The following is a 17861-nucleotide window of genomic DNA, read 5'->3' as shown; positions in this document are numbered from 1 at the left end:
CTGTTATCTCATTAAATGTTGTTGGGGAAACAATTCACTCAATTACCTTTGCAATTCCCAATGGTCCACAACCCAATTTACAAATTTAAGATTTTTTTTGGAGTTCGGTATTTATTTCTGACTTAGATTCAACCACAAAATACACCAAGATACAGACAGCCATTTATGTACAGGCTATCACAAGTCCAAGCACAAACGTTCCAACAAATTTTAATTATTCCCCCTCCAAAATAACTCAGGGCCTGAAATTACCCAGTGTGATATTGTTCTAAGTTCTGCCATAGATGCCTTCTCAAGTTAATTTGAACAAGTCTCTCCTGTAAACAGATCCCTTCAATGCTAGAACTAGGCAGGTCCATGACTGGCCTTCACCTAGTGGGAAAGCCCCTATTGCATCCCTGCTGAGGCTCCAGTTATAATTATAGTCAGGTCCCAACGACATCAGGACCTCTGCTTGCTTCAGGCAGGTGTCTTTGCTGCCTACTCAGTAGAGCAGGTTAAAATGCCCAACATGGGCTTTCTGGTGGGCAAGTAATCAGGGCAATTTTAACTGCCCACCTGGCTGGTCTCCACTGGGTGGGCAGGGTTAAAATCACCACCTCCAACCCCCATTTCATTCATAAACCAATTCCCAATCCATCTGGATAATTTGTCACTAGTCCACAAGACCTCATCTTCCCTCGGTCTTTGTACAAAGAACTCTGATGAATGCCTTTTGGAAACCCAAACTATTGGGTTATGCTCATCTGTTATCTTAATTAACTCCTCAAAGAATTCCAGTAGCCTTGGAAGGTTAGACCTCAAACCGGAAAATCATGTTGACTGCTCAGTACAATACCCGTGCTCTTTAAATATTTATTTATAGCATTGTAGAAAACCCTCAAACACTTTTCCCCACTCTGGATGTTAAACTGATTGGTGTGTACTTACCAGGTTTGTTCCTTACTCCTTTTGTTGAACACCAGAACTACACTGGTCATCCCACCGTTCTCCAGTACTTTACCAGGATTCCACAGAGCTCTGAAAAATATCAACCAAAACATCATTCATTCATTTCCTCCTGAAATTCCTTGAGTTTTCTAGAATGTATTCCATTTTATCCAAGAGTCATGAGGGTGTTTAATCCTTCGAACTTCTGCACAATGCATAACTTGCATTTATATAGCGCCTTTCACAAACTCAGGACGTCCCAAAGTGCTTTACAGCCAATGAAGTACTTTTGAAGTGTAGTCACTGTTGTAATGTAGATGAACTACATAGTCCCATTTACTGTGTCTACAATCTGTCTACATTCTCCTTTGCAAAATCTGTGAAGAATCCATTCAACGTGGATTCTATTCTTTCATTTTTTCTACTATTAAGACACAAACACACACACACACACAGGACTTTCATCAGTCTGAAGTGGATTCAAATCCAACTCATGGATAAAAGCACAATTGACTAATCCACTGCTCTACCCAATCCTGCCAATGGTTCATCTCCTGCAGCATTAAACACAGTGAGATGATACTCTGCTTTAGAAAGCCAGGAGTATCTGTCTAACAATCTCTCAGCATCCTGGCCTATATTCCTCCCTCAAATAACACCACCAAAAATGGATTAACTGGTCATTTATTTGCTGTTTGTGGGATCTTGCTGTGCACAAATTGGCTGCTGATTTTGCCTACATCACAACACTCACTACACTTCAAAAATGAACGTGCAGCACTTGGGCACATTGAAGCTGTGATAAAGTTCTTTACCAATACAAATTGTTTCCTTCTTTTCATTTAAATGGCATTGCAGTAGCTTTGTGGAGAAAGTAGAAAAATTCACTTAGCTGCAGCAAGGAATATTGTTCAAAGGCTGTAGGTAAGGCATACTGTTAATTACAATAGGAGGTTTACTTTGCACATGGGCAATGCTACAGCTGACCTGAAAATGCTCGACACTGAAACAAAGTGGCAATAGGGTTGCCAACCTCCAGGATTGCTCTGGAGTCTCCAGGAATTAAGGACTAATCTCCAGGACACCGCTATGGGCAAAAACTCGGGAGAAAAATCATAGAGGCATTAAAAAAAAAGTTGTGCTTTTAAAAACATTTTCTTTGAACACTAGTTATAAAAATATTGGACCTGGGAAAAAAGGCTGTTTGACTGACAGTCAAGAGTCATCCAATCCGGGAATGAAGAGTCTATTCAGTTTCTAATTGGTGTAGGAAGGCAGTGCATCACAAGGATGGACATGTTGGGCAACCAACGGCGGGAGTGTGGGGACGGGATGATTCGAGGCAGGAGGTCATGTGATGAAACCTCCAGGAATACATCCAACCAGAGTTGGCAACCCTAAGTGGCAAGGAAGAAATATTCCATCCTCTCTGACATTGATGACCACAAAAATAATCACCAAAAGCATGAATTGAAAAATACCAATCAGCAGCAACAATAACCATAAAGCCAGCCAGACCTTGAAGAATATTCTCAGTCACCCAGTGCACTTGCGGCTTAAACAACCAAAATGGCTACTGAGCTTTCACAATTGGTACCAGGGATGAGGGATGAGGGATTTCAGTTAATGTGGAGAGACTGGAGAAGCTGGGATTGTTCTCCTTAGAGCAGAGAAGGTTAAGGGGAGATTTGAGAGAGGTGTTCAAAATCATGAAGGGTTTTGATAGAGTAAATAAGGAGAAACTGGCAGGAGGGTCGGTAACCAGAGGACACAGATTTAAGATAATTGGCAAAAAAGCCAGAGGGGAGAAGAGGACATTTTTTTAAAAAAAAACTCAGCGAGTTGTGATGATCTGGAATGCGCTGCCTGAAAGGGCGGTGGAAGCAGATTCAACAATAACTTTCAAAAGGGAATTGGATAAATACTTGAAAAAGGAAAAATTTACAGGGCTATGGGGAAAGAGCAGAGGAGTGGGACTAATTGGATAGCTCTTTCAGAGAGCTAGCACAGGCACGATGGGCCGAATGGTCACCTTCTGTGCTGTAAAATTCCATGATTTGTGAGGTTCTAAACCTGATTCTTAGACAACAATCTCAGTTTATGCAAAGCTCCTGCTACATTGCCTTAGAAATGTGACAAACCCCAAATAGTGATAGAGATGTCACCTCTCCTGTTCCCACTTCCCCTCTGTCATCGCTATTGTTGCATGATTCCCATTCCCTCATTCTGCCCATTAGATCACTCAGGAAAAAAAAAAAGTCAAATTAAAGCAAAATTCAGGACAGCTTTATTTTGCAAGTAAACAGATTAAAATAACCAGATCTAATTTCGCTAATGTTTAAAACTGGTGTCAGATGATCTGTTAAAAAGACCCCTGTTTACGGTCTCAATCCAGATTCAGACAATAGTTATTGGCCCACATTGCCCTTCCTTTTAAATAAACCACGTCAGTCTTGACCCGACAAGACTCTTCGTATAATCAACTGTTACTGAACACAACCCGACCTGGAACGGAGAAAACTGCAGCGACACACTGGCAGTAAAGCTCATCAAAGCTACTTTTTGGCCTAAAGGAATCGTCTGGCTTGAAAGATACAGCCTTAGAAGAGGTTAATTTTTAAAAACAGATCAAAAAGATTGATGCGAGAAGGATGTCAACTGAAAAAGCCTGTGAGATTTCGAGCTGCTCGGAGAGCAAGATAAGAAACCCAAGAAAAGTTGCACTGAGGTCTAGTTCCTGAAAACTGAGTCATTTGTACCTCACTAAATGCAAGATACATGGGAGGGCACTGTTGTGAAATGGTCTATTAATCTAAAATTTACCATTCGGTTCAAGGAGAAAGCCCACCACCATTTTCTCAAGGTGACTAGGGAGGAGTAATAAATGTGAGCTTGCCAGTACGGTCCATATCCCAAGAACAAATGAAAGAATATATAATTCTGTGGTCAAGTAGAAAAATCATAGAGGATGGTCACTGTTTGTAGTTACCCAAAACACTTCCGCAGACATTTTTTTTTGTGATAAGACAGACTCAAGCCAAATAATCCCATCTCAAAGCAAATACTAATCTTCAAGGCAAAGGACTCTCATCACGTGATGGAGCAAGATGTATGGGACTGAGCATCTTTTAATAGGCCAATTAACAACTTGCATTTATATAGCACCTTTAACATAGTCAAACGGCCCAAGGCACTTCACAGGAGTGTAATCAGACAAAATTTGACAGCGAGCCACATAAGGAGATATTCGGACAGGTGACCAAAAGCTCGGTCAAAGAGGTGGTTTTTAAAGGGGGGGGGGGGGTCTTAAAAGGAGGAGCTTAGGGCCGAGGCAGCTGAAAGCACGGCCGTCAATGGTGGAGCAATTAAAATCAGGGATGTGCAAGAGGCCAGAATTTAAAGGTGATAGCACCTAAAAAATGGTTTTGATATCGATTCTGCCAAAGTGCTATCACAATTTTTGACGGTAATTGAAGGACCTTTGTATCCCAGTGCTGCAAATGTCTTTTTGGCTTAGTTTAATTTAAAACAGAAAAAGTTTACAGTCTGTTGGTTATCACCATGAATAACCATGTCTGTGGAGTGAGCCTTCGGCTCAGTGGTAACATTCTCACCTTGGGAGTCAAAGTGCAGGGTTTGAACCCTTGCTCCAGACAGCCCTGGTGACTGGAACTCCGGCTCTGAATCCTGGGTGCGTGGGCATGGGTGGCCCCCCCCCCCACCTCATCATATGGGTTGCGGGAGCCCGTAAAACCCTCCCGCCGTATAGGACTGACCACGCCATTGGCTGGTATAGAAATGGTTACGGCTATAGGAGTGTTCACGTAGCGGCCTGCTCCACTACTTCACGGTATTCTCCAAGAGAAGAGAGTGAAGATATGAAAACAACCATCATGTTTTCCTACAGACGCTATTTCCAATGTAATCTTAATTGTGGACCTGTTCAAAACTATTTGCTACATATGAGAGAAAAACATGCGTTCAGGTGGACGTAAAAGATCCCAGAACGTTATTTTGAAGAGCAGGGGGGGGTTCTCCCTGGTGCCCTGGCCAATATTTATCCCACAACCAACATCACTAAAAAAAAAATAATCTGGTCATTATCTGATTGCTGTTTGTGGGATCTTGCTGTGCGCAAATTGTCTGCCTTATTTCCTACATTACAACAGTGACTACACTTCAAAAGTACTTAATTGGTTGTAAAGCGCTTTGGGATATTGTGAAGTCATAAAAGGCGCTATATAAATGCAAGTTCTTTCTTTGGTTCATTATTGCCGACGTTACTGGGGTCAGTCAGAAATCCTGTGGTGGAACTAACCCTAATCTAAATGTAAAACAGGAGTCGTTACAATTATATCTGAATTGATCATTCATTTTATCACAACACCTGTGCCTTATACTGAAAATCAATGAATCTAATATTCAAAAATTAATAAAGCGTCCATTATAAGCTGGGAAAGGGAAAATTATTTCATTTTACAGCCAATAAACTATATGACCACACAATCACATTTCATAAACAAAAAGGTCCAAATTTGATAGCCCTGCAATTTTTCTGCCAATGACAAATTTTAAAAACAATTATATTGTCTTCCAATAAAACATTGACTCGTTTCACTTGCAATTCATTCTAAATGTTAAATAGGCAATATAGCAGAGGAGGTTAAATCATGAGAGTCAGAAATCTGAATGAATGCGGACTTACTCTGCTGGGACAAGACCAACTTCCAACCAAGCTAGTCTCAGATAAGCAGAGTTTAAAAAGATGGTGAGCACTTTTTTTTTTAAAAGATTCGTTGTTGATGCCGAAAATGTTTTAATACGTACTTCAGTTGCATAGGGTCAATTTGGAACATAGGACCGTAGGGACAGGAGTAGGCCATTCAGCCCCTGAAGCCTTTTCCGCCATTCAATTAGATCAAGGCTGATCTGTATCTTAACTCCATCTACCCGCCTTGGTTCCGTAACTCTTAAAACCCTACAAAACAAAAATCGATCAATCTCAGTTTTGAAATTTTCAGTTGACCCCCAGCCTCAACAGCTTTTTGGGGGGGGGGGGGGGGAAAGAGAGTTCCAGATTTCCACTCCCCTTTGTGTGAAGTGCTTCCTGAACGGCCTGGCTCTAATTTTAAAGTTATGCCCCCTTTCCTGTACTCCCCCCACCAGAGGAAATAGTTTCTCTCTATCTACCCTATCAAATCATTTAATCATCATAAATACTTCAATTAAACCACCCCTTAATCTTCTATAGTCAAAGGAATACAAGCAGAGTCTATACAACCTGTCCTCATAATTTAATCCTTCTAGCTCTGGTATCATTCTGGTGAATCTGTGCCAGTATATCCTTCCTGAGGTACGGTGCCCAGAACTGAACGCAGTCTCCAGATGGGGTCTAATCAGAGCTCTGTAGAATTGTAACGTAACTTCCACCCCTTTGTATTCCAGCCCTCGAGATAAAGGGCAACATTCCATTAGATTTTTAAAGTATTTTTCTGTACCTGTCCACTAGCTTTTAGTGATTCCTGTACTTGGACCCCTAAATCTCTCTACACCGCCACAGTTCCGAGCTTCTCGCCATTTAGAAAAAAACACTGATCTATCTTTTAGGTCCAAAGTGGATGACCTCACACTTCTCCACATTGAACTCCATCTGCCACAGTTTTGCCCACTCACTGAATCTCTCAATGTCCCTTTACAACTTTCTGCTCCCAACTACACTATTTACTGCGCCACCTAACTTGGTGTCATCAGCAAACTTGGATATACAGCCCTCTATTCCTTCATCCAAGTCATTTATAAATATAGTGAAACGCTGAGGCCCCAGTACAGATCTCTGAGGGACATCACTATTCACATCCTGCCAATTTGAGTATAGACCCATTATTCCTACTCTCTCTCCTAGCTCCAACTAATTTCCTATCCAAGCCAATAGGTTACTTCCAATTCCATGCAATCTCTTATTTTGTGGAACCTTGTGAAATGCTTTCTGGAAGTCCATATATATAAAATCCATAGACACTCTCTTATCAACCACGTTAGTTATCTCAAAAAATTCAACTTGGTTCATTAGACATGGAGGTTAGACTTGGTTGATAATGCTGGTGAAATCAGTTATAATGCATTAAGAGATACTTTCTAAATAGTACTTACTCTTTTTTTAAGAAACAGATTTCTATTCTGTTTAGTTTGTGGATGAGGAAATAAATGGGAATGGAAAATAATATCGCCCGTCTCCGCCTCTGCTCATCTGCTGCTGAAACCCGCATCCATGCCTTTGTTACCTCCAAACTCGACTTTTCCAATACTCTCCTGGACGGCCTCCCATCTCCGTAAACTTGAGCTCATCCAAATCTCTCCTGTCCATATCCTAACTTGCATCAAGTCCCGTTCACCCATTCCCCCTGGGCTCGCTGACCTACATTGGCTCCCCGTCCGGCAACGCGGCAATTTAAAAATTCTTATCCTTGTTTTCAAATCCCTCCAACACCTCGCCCCTCCCTATCTCTGTAACCTCCTCCAGCCCTACAACCCTCAGAGATCTTTGCACGCCTCCAATTCTGGCCTTTTGCGTGTCCCCGATTTCCATCGTTCCACCATTGGCGGCCGTGCCTTCAGCCGTCTAGGCCCTAAGCTCTGGAATTCCCCCCCCAAACCTCTCCACCTCTCTCTCCTCCTTTAAGATGCTCCTTAAAACCCACCTCTTTGACCAAACTTTTGGTCAATTGTCCTAATATCTCCTTATGTGGCTCGGTGGTCAAATTAGGCTCTTGTGAAGCACCTTGGGATGTTTTACTACATTAAAAGGGGCTATATTAATGCAAGTAGTTGTTGTTGAACTCACTTCATAACGTCTTTCTCTGAAGTGTACAGTCCTTCTCAAAAATTATTTTATACTCACACTTTTGCACTAAGATGAAATCAGTCCCGAGCCAGTACAGATACAAATCTCACAATGTACGAGACGGGCAATATAAAAACCAACCCCTGAAGACTTGGCATCAACCAGTTTACAAAGCAGGTTTAGATAGTGGCAGGATGTGTTTTGCTCGATTTCTTCATCTATCTATTGTCCTGTCTGATTAAGCAGACGTTGACACCTTACGTTTGTGGCCTGACTGGTTAAATGTTTAGTCTGTAAACAGAATTCAAAAAGTTATAATGATTGATGATTATTAAAAATAAACGCTGACAATGAATAGCATTGTTAAAGTGAGCATGAAGCGGTCGGATTGTCGCAAAAACCTAACTGGTTCACTAATGTCCTTTAGGGAAGGAAACCTGCCGTCCTTACCCTGGTCTGGGCCTATATGTGACTCCAGTCCAACATGGTTGACTCTTAACTGCCCTCAAGTGACCTAGCAGTCCACTCAGTTGTATCAAAGTGTCACAAAGAATACTGCAGCGGTTCAAGAAGGCGGCCCACCATCACCTTCTCAGGGCAATTAGGGATAGGCAATAAGTGCTGGCCTTCCCAGTGATGCCCACATCCTGAGAATGAGTACACGGCTTTGGTGAGACCACACCTGGAGTACTGCATACAGTTTTGGTCTCCTTATCTAAAAGGAAGGATATACTTGCCTTAGAGGTGGTGCAATGAAGGTTCACTAGATTAATTCCTGGGATGAGAGGGTTGTCCTATGAAGAGAGATTGAGTAGAATGGGCCTATGCTCGCTGGAGTTTAGAAGAATGAGAGGTGATCTCATTGAAACATAAAAGATTCTGAGGGAGCTTGAAAGGGTAGATGCTGAGAGATTGTTCCCCCTGGCCAGAGAGTCTAGAACTAGGGAACATAATCACAGGATAAGGGGTCGGCCATTTAAGACTGAGATGAGGAGGAATTTCTTCACGCAGAAGGTTGTGAATCTTTGGAATTCTCTGCCCCAGAGGGCTGTGGATGCTGAGTCATTGAATATATTCAAGGCCGAGATCGATAGACTCTAGGGGAATCAAGGGATATGGGGATCAGACAGGAAAGTGGAGTTGAGGTCAAAGATCAGCCATGATCTGATTGAATGGTGGAGCAGACTCGAGGGGCCTTATGGCCTACTCCTACTCCTTCTTATGATCTTATGTTCTTATGAATTAAAGGAAAATCGTTCATTTCCAATTCCAGAATCAAATCGTTTGAACTGTTAAAGCAAAATCTTTTTTCCTTAATCTCAACTAATGAATAATTATGTAAATACAGTGCTTGAGCAGAGAATCTAGCTACAAAACTGCCAGAGTGATTCAAGTGGGCCTATTGAGATTTCATAGCACTAGTCACAGACAATATCTACATGTGAAGTTGAAACCCAAAAATCAGAGTAAATCCAATAGGATAGAATAAATGGACTATGAGACATTCTGGTAAGTGGTCTGATTTTTTTCCTCTGAACATTAACGTATTTCAACCAATTTAAACCATGTGGGACCATGGGTGCATTTTGGATATCCAGAAGTTTCAATATTTCAACACAAACTAGATTACTTTTGCTCAGTGTATAAATCAACCAGAATGTGGAAGATCAGCTCCCATTTTCAGATGAAAAGGAAGCAACTTAGAAATGAGACTGTAAAGGAATTCTCCAGGGGGTCAGGGCTAGAGTTTGATGAGGGGGAAAGGGGCCACAAATGTGATGTGAGACTACCAAAACCAGCACCAATCATCTCACACACCTGACGTCTAGTTAAGTGACTAGGCAATGATGGGAGCAATATCAAGGCAGTAAACTAATCAGGTGGTTGAACTATTTGTAAGAAGGAGCTTTAAATGGTTTATTACTGTCAGTGGAACCAGAGTTTAGATTATTACCTTGAAATTACTCTCTGGTATATACATTTATATACAAAGAGTTAAAATTAAATTGTTATTTTATACAGTCCTAGGTATATTTTTGTGCCAACATCTACAGTGAGGAAACCAATGGTCGGTGTACCCAGGCCACTGTGGATTCCAATGGTCGGTGTACCCAGGCCACTGTGGATTCCAATGGTCGGTGTACCCAGGCCACTGTGGATTCCAATGGTCGGTGTACCCAGGCCACTGTGGATTCCAATGGTCGGTGTACCCAGGCCACTGTGGATTCCAATGGTCGGTGTACCCAGGCCACTGTGGATTCCAATGGTCGGTGTACCCAGGCCACTGTGGATTCCAATGGTCGGTGTACCCAGGCCACTGTGGATTCCAATGGTCGGTGTACCCAGGCCACTGTGGATTCCAATGGTCGGTGTACCCAGGCCACTGTGGATTCCAATGGTCGGTGTACCCAGGCCACTGTGGATTCCAATGGTCGGTGTACCCAGGCCACTGTGGATTCCAATGGTCGGTGTACCCAGGCCACTGTGGATTCCAATGGTCGGTGTACCCAGGCCACTGTGGATTCCAATGGTCGGTGTACCCAGGCCACTGTGGATTCCAATGGTCGGTGTACCCAGGCCACTGTGGATTCCAATGGTCGGTGTACCCAGGCCACTGTGGATTCCAATGGTCGGTGTACCCAGGCCACTGTGGATTCCAATGGTCGGTGTACCCAGGCCACTGTGGATTCCAATGGTCGGTGTACCCAGGCCACTGTGGATTCCAATGGTCGGTGTACCCAGGCCACTGTGGATTCCAATGGTCGGTGTACCCAGGCCACTGTGGATTCCAATGGTCGGTGTACCCAGGCCACTGTGGATTCCAATGGTCGGTGTACCCAGGCCACTGTGGATTCCAATGGTCGGTGTACCCAGGCCACTGTGGATTCCAATGGTCGGTGTACCCAGGTCACTGTGGATTCCAATGGTCGGTGTACCCAGGCCACTGTGGATTCCAATGGTCGGTGTACCCAGGTCACTGTGGATTCCAATGGTCGGTGTACCCAGGCCACTGTGGATTCCAATGGTCGGTGTACCCAGGTCACTAATTAACAACCTCCCTCAGAGTGGACATAAGGTTGGTTGATGTTCCAGACTGCATCAATAATTCTGGTGCAACAGGAAGTACTTCTCATTATACGGCACATTGTTGGCCACAGTAAGGAAACTTTTATCCAGTCTGTTCTATACTTGAACTGAGTCCTTGATATTGAAATTGTGCCAAAAATGAAATGTTCCATTTCCAAAATTGCTAATTTGCATGTATTAATATTCAGATCCTTAAACATATCTATGACATTATGCAGAGAAACATCATAGAGCAGCTGATTTTCCTCATGCGCACTAGCAGCCTTGCTTGCTAGCTGTGCATCTCATGAAATCACGGGCAACATACCTGCAATTTCCCAATGTGCATGGCTAACATGCATGGACTGGAAAAGGTGAGAGAGAAAAACCAGGAAATGATAGTCCTGTTAGTCTAACACCTGTTGTGGGGAAGTTATTGAAATCTATAATTAAGGACGGAGTGAGTGAGCACTTAGAAATTTGAGCCGATCAGAGAGAACCAACATGGGTTTGTAAAGAGTAGGTCACGTCTAACAAACGCAATTGAATTTCATGAGGAAGTAACTAAGGTAACATAGAATCACAGAAATTTACGGCACAGAAGGAAGCCTTTGGCCCATCGTGTGTGTAGACAGGGGAATGTCTATGGATGTAATTTTATATGGACTTCTAGAAGGCATTCGATAAGATTCCACATAAAAGAGACGGTTAGCTAAAATTAAAGCTCATGGAATTGAAGGAAAATAATTGACCTGGTTAGGAGATTGGTTAGGTGGTGGAAGACAGAGAGTAGAGATAATGGGAATGTACTCGAATTGGAAGGAAGTGACTAGTGGTGTCCCCACAAGGATCTGTGCTGGAGCCTCAACTATTCACTATATTTATTAATGACTTAGATAATACAATGGAGAGCCATATATCCAAATTTGCCGATGACACAAAGATTGGTGGCATAGTAAGTAGTGTAGACGGGAGCACAAAATTACAAAGAGATATTGAAAGATCAAGTGAGTGGGCAAAACTGTGGCAGATTGATTTCAACATAAGTAAATGTGAGGTCATCCATTTTGGATCTAAAAAGGATAGATCGGAGTATTTTATAAATGGTGAAAAGCTCGGAACAGTGGAGGTTCAAAGAGGTTTGGGGGTCCATGTGCACAGATCACCAAGTCAGGTACAAAAAATAAATCAAAAAAGCTAATGGAATGTTAGCCTATTATGACTTGAGGGCTAGAATATAAAGGGGAGGAAATTTTGGCACAACTATACAAAGTCCTGGTAAGACCACATCTGGAGTATTGTGTACAGTTCTGGGCACTGCACTTCAGAAAGGATATATTGGCTTTGGAAGGAGTGCAGCGCAGATTCACCAGAATGTTACCAGGGCTCCAAGGGTTAGATTGAGGAGAGAATAACTAAGTTGGCATTCCCTGGAATATAGAAGGTTATGGGGTGATTTGATTTAGGTTTTTGAAAAGGAATTGATAGGGTAGATAAATAAACTTTTTCCACTTGTAGGGGAGTCTAGGACAAGGGGACAGATCCTTAAAATTAGAGCCAGGCCATTCAGGAGGGATGCTAGTAGATGCTAGCTCAATTAAATAATTTTAAATCTGAGATCGATAGATTTTTGCTGGCCAAGGGTATTAAGGGATATGGAGCCAAGGCGGGTGGATGGAGTTAGGATTCAGATGAGCCATGATCTCAGTGAATGGAGGAACAGGCTCGAGGGGCTGAATGGCCTACTCCTGTTCCTATGTAACGTATCTTTGGACAATTGGTTCGATATCGTTCAGCAGTGTCTGCATCCAGAGAATCCAAAAATGCCTGAAACCTTCTTGCTTTGAACACTCTGGAGCAAGCTGGAGAGAAGCAAATCCTCAAAAGGTACTTCTAGACTTCAAAATTTGTTTTATAACCTGGTCCAACACATTTAGTGTTTTAGATTTAACAAGCAGAAGAACGAGGAGTTAATAGGAGATGGGGCACATACAGCTCCCAGGAACTTTCAACAAGAGGGCACTAGCCAAAGTGACCACAATCTTCATCTTTTATGCTGTAGATACTTTACAAAACACCTCTAGGCACTACCTTGATCAGTCAGTCATACATTTCAAAACATATTTCTAACGTTACTACTGCGCTGCCCTAGAGAGGCAATTACTTCAGCTGCTTCCACTAACCTTGCAACTGCACCTGAAAAACAAAAAAAATTTCTCGTCGATCGTGGAATTTTCTGTAACAATGTTGAGATTCATTGACCGTATCCATGAATCTGTGCAAACATCTTTCCTCAGTCAAACTGTTTTTAGAAGCAGGACGTAGCATAGCTCAGGGAAAGTCGGGGTCACAAAAAAAGTTCATGACATTGCCAAGGTGTTGATCAATCTCCCCCATCCCCCAGTTCCTACCATTGATCCTTTGTTGGTTATGCCTGTAGAACTATCTGGAGGCAGATTGTTCGAAAATGGTTGACAGGTAGTCCTGTTTGTGGTTTTATTCGTGCCTTCTCTTTGTACCGATGACGTCATTGATTGATGGTCAGATGTCAAGGATTTAATACTAGAAACATGAGACAAGGTTCGAGCTCAGTCGCCTGGGCAAATGAGTAGAGATTTTTATTGTGTCAATTGGGCCAGGTGTGGATTACTTAACATCTGCCAGGCCTTTGCTGCATGTCGTGTTGTACAAGAACAATGGTTCATGGGTAAGTTTCCAGAAAATGAGGCAACCCAGAGTACGAATCACACCATGGCAAGTTGTGAAACTGAATTCAATGTATCGCTGATTTGTGGGCTGGCACCAGGAAAAACAACCTGCATTTATATAGCGCCTTTAACTTAGTAAAACATCCCAAAGCTCTTCATAGGAACGATGATCAAATAGAATTTGACACCGAGCCACAGAGAGATATTAAGGCAGGTGACCAAAAACTTGATCAAAGAGGTAGGTTTTAAGGAGCGACTAAAAAAGGAGGAGAGAGAGAGATGGGGAGGTTTAGGGAGGGAATTCTAGAGCTTCGGGCCTAGGCAGCTGAAGGCACGGCCGCCAATGGTGGAGCGAAGGAAATCGGGGATGCTCAAGAGGCCAGAATTGGAGTATTGCAGAAATCTCGGAGGGTTGTGGGGCTGGAGGAGGTTAGAGATAGGGAGGGGTGAGGCCATGGAGGGATTTGAAAACGAGGATGAGAATTTTAAAATCGATACGTTGGCAGTCCGGGAGCCGATGTAGGTCAGAGAGCACAGGGGTGATAGGTGAACGGGACTTGGTGCGAGTTAGGATACCTTGAAAGCTGCCGGACTGTTGGAAAAATACCCAACCTTTTTCCACTAATATCCTTTAAGGAAGGGAACCTGCCACCTCTACTTGGACTTGCCTGCATGTGACTCCAATCCCACACTATGTCGTTGACTCTAAACGCCCTCAGGGCAACTAGGGATGGGCAATAACTATCACCTTGCCAGTGTCGCCCACATCCCAAAAACAAATTTAAAAAAAAAAAGAGAATGAAATATCAATGGTTTGAAGGGGAGGTCACAACACTCTGTCAGCAGTTAGCAGCAACTAGCATGATTGTTCTGGGTATTTGCAATGATTGTTACACTGAATCACTGCTATCAGGACCGCTTTTAATTCCACCCCACGGGAATGGTGCAGGCAGGGGTGGGGCTAAAATGATGGGGGTTCACGCCCACAGATGGTGACATCATTCTACTAGGTTTGGGCAGGAATCAGAATCGGGGTCTATAAAATGAGTCTTGGGGATAAAAGGGGTAGAAATTGGTATGCATTGTACCCGGTTTTTGGCAAGGCAGCTCTTCTGGTATCCCGGCCAACATTTATCCCTCGTTTACCACGTCCAAAAACAGATCAACTGGCCATTGATAAGCAGTGGCAAACATTTAGAAAGATATTTTATGACTCGCAACAAAAATATATCCCTGTGAGGAGGAAAGACTCCACAAAAAGGGTGAACCAACAATGTCTAACTAAGGAAGTAAAGGATGGCATCAGGTTAAAAGAAAAAGCATACAACATGGCAAAGATTACTGGTAAGCCCGAAGATTGGGAAAACTTTAAAAACCAGCAAGAATAATAAAGAGGGAGAAAATAAATTATGAGAATAAACTAACAAGAAATATAAAAACTGACAGTAAAAGCTTCAACAAGTATATAAAAAGGAAGAGGGTAGCTAAAGTAAACATTGGTCCCTTAGAGGATGAGGCTGGGGAAATAATAATGGAAAACAAGGAAATGGCAGAGGAATTGAACAGATATTTTGTATCTGTCTTCACAGTAGAAGACACTAATAATATACTAATAATAGTAGAAAATCAAGGGACAAAGGGGAGGGAGGAACTAAAAACAATCACTATCACTAGAGAAAAAGTACTAGGTAAACTAATGGGTCTAAAGGCTGACAAGTCCCCTGGACCTGATGGCTTGCATCAGAGGGTCTTAAAGGAAGTGGCTACAGAGATAGTGGATGCATTGGTTGTAATCTTCCAGAATTCACTAGATTCTGGAAAGGTCCCAGTGGATTGGAAAACCGCAAATGTAATACCCCTATTTAAGAAGGGAGTGAGACAGAAAGCAGGTAACTATAGGCCAGTTAGCCTAACATCTGTCACTGGGAAAATGCTAGAATCCATTATTAAGGAAGTAGTAGCAGGACATTTGGAGACTCATAATACAATCAAGGAGAGTCAACGGGCCCGATTTTAGCAGGGCTGCGGGTTCTCGGCGGATGGGCTAGCGGGCGCGTGGGTAACGCGCCCGGTGAAATTAGTGGGTTTCCCGCGCGATCGTAGCAGGCAAACCACTAATTGGAGCCACTTACCTGCTCCTCCGGGTTCCCCGCTGCTGATCTGCGCATCGGGCGGGCTGCACATGCGCAGTAAGATCTGTCAACTGGAGGTGCTCTATTTAAAGGGGCAGTCCTCCACTGACAGATGCTGCAACCAATAGCAAAGATGACTGCATGGAGCAGCCCAGGGGGAAGGCTGCGCCCAGTTTAATGATGCCTCACCCCAGGTATCAATACATGGGGTGAGGAGGAGGGGGAGGACAGAGATCTTCCACCCGGCGGGCGGGAGGAAGCGGGCCGCCTCCGCCACCAGGAAGGCCTGGCTCGAGGTGGCAGAGGGGGTCACCTGCGCCACCAACATATTGCCCACCTGCACACAGTGCAGGAGGCGGTCCAATGACCTCAGTAGGTCAGCCACAGTGAGTACACGTAGTCTTTCCCCTACACTTCGTCTGCCACATCACTGCCCCCACCCCTCATCTCCTTCGGCACTGCCAACACTACTCTGTCACATCACCCTTCATACCCACTCAAACATCATCCTCATCTTACCTGCACCTACTCACCTCGCCAGTACTCATCCTGCCACTAACACTCAACCCAATCCTCATACAATCTCATGGCTCTATCTCATACTCACCCTCTCGTGCATCTCTTTCACGGCCAGCCTCACTCAACCTGCCACTACCTGTGCTGCAGCCACAGGGCATGCATCACATATGTGCAGTAGGCAGCGTAAGGCAAACGTGTCGTGAGCATGAAGGGGATGCACAAGGGTGTTTGAGGGTTTGTCATGGTTGTTACTTATATTGAATTTCAGAACAACTCACATCACACATTATATTGGCACCACTACTGCCATGTCTTCGCGAATCCTGTCCGGTTTGTGCAATAATGCCCGCTCCTGGGTATTACTATGAGGACCCACCACTAATGCCACCCATTGTGTCACTGCAGAGTGGGTGTAGGTGTATTTGCAGGGCTCTTCTGCTCAGATGACTGAGGCACATCGGCAATATCCCTGGTTGCACCCTGGAAGGCTGCGGAGGAGAAGTTCAGGAGTGCAGTGGTGACTTTGACAGCGACAGGTAGGAAGATGGTGCACGGGCCAGCCAGGAGCAGCTCGGCATGAAAGAGGCTGCAGATGTCCACGGCTACATGTCGAGTGACTCTGAGCCTCCGTGTGCACTGATACTCAGAGAGGTCCAGGAGGCTGAGCCTCGGTCTGTGGAACCTGTGGCGAGGGTAGTGCCCTCTGCGACGCATCTCTCTTTGCGGTTGCCCTCCCTCCTGCTGTACAGGTGGATGTGTCACAGCACTCTGTTGTGGAGCTCCACGTGTCAGAGGTGGACGGCGTGGATGGCGAGGCTGGCGAGGCTGGTGATGCTGTTCGCCCTCCGAGGAGGTCATGACTGCAGCTACGGCGGCCCCCATCCGCAAGATGTACATCTGAGGGGGTCCGCAAGGTAGGTACATGTCTCCGGACCCTGGGGTAAGTGTGCAGGTTGGTGACTTTGACCGTCAGGAGGAGGGTGGTGGAGGCCAAACTTTGTCCCAAGTGACAGAGTGGCCTCCTGCAATGGGTGAGGGTCTCCCCCCTCCCCCCCCCGCACCTGTCAAATGGACCTTTGCAGCTGCCACAGGCTGACAGCTGCAACACGTCCAATCGATCTGGGAGTGTTTCCCCCAGTGTGGGAAACAGTCCCAAGTTGATCCAAAATCACACACAGTCCCTTAATCAGGTCAGTTAATGACCTGAAATACCTAACTCAATATTGTCAAGTGGCATCCCGCTGGCTTTAATTGCCTGCGGGATTCACACCAGCGGGGGCTGCGCGCGCACGCCGGATCGTCAGCGGGGAACCCGGAAGTGGGTGGGATCGAGGCGGGATCCGGTCCCGCTCCTGGATTTCCCGATTTTCGGGGCCCCCCCACCGAGAACGCACCCGATAGCGGGTGGTAAAATCGAGCCCAACATGTTTTACAAAGGGGAAATCATGTCTGACAAATTTATTAGAGTTCTTTGAGGAAGTAACGGGCAGGGTGGATAAAGGGGAACCAATGGGTGCAGTATATTTGGATTTCCAAAAGGCATTCGATAAGGTGCCACATAAAAGATTACTGCACAAGATAAGAGCTCATGGTGTTGGGGTAATATACTGGCATGGATAGAGGATTGACTAACTAACAGAAAACAAAGAGTCGGGATAAAAGGGT

This window comes from Heptranchias perlo, chromosome 25, assembly GCF_035084215.1.
Source record: "Heptranchias perlo isolate sHepPer1 chromosome 25, sHepPer1.hap1, whole genome shotgun sequence".
NCBI lineage: Eukaryota > Metazoa > Chordata > Chondrichthyes > Hexanchiformes > Hexanchidae > Heptranchias > Heptranchias perlo.
The sequence above is the reverse complement of the archived record's forward strand: the minus strand, read 5'-3'. Positions refer to the sequence as shown.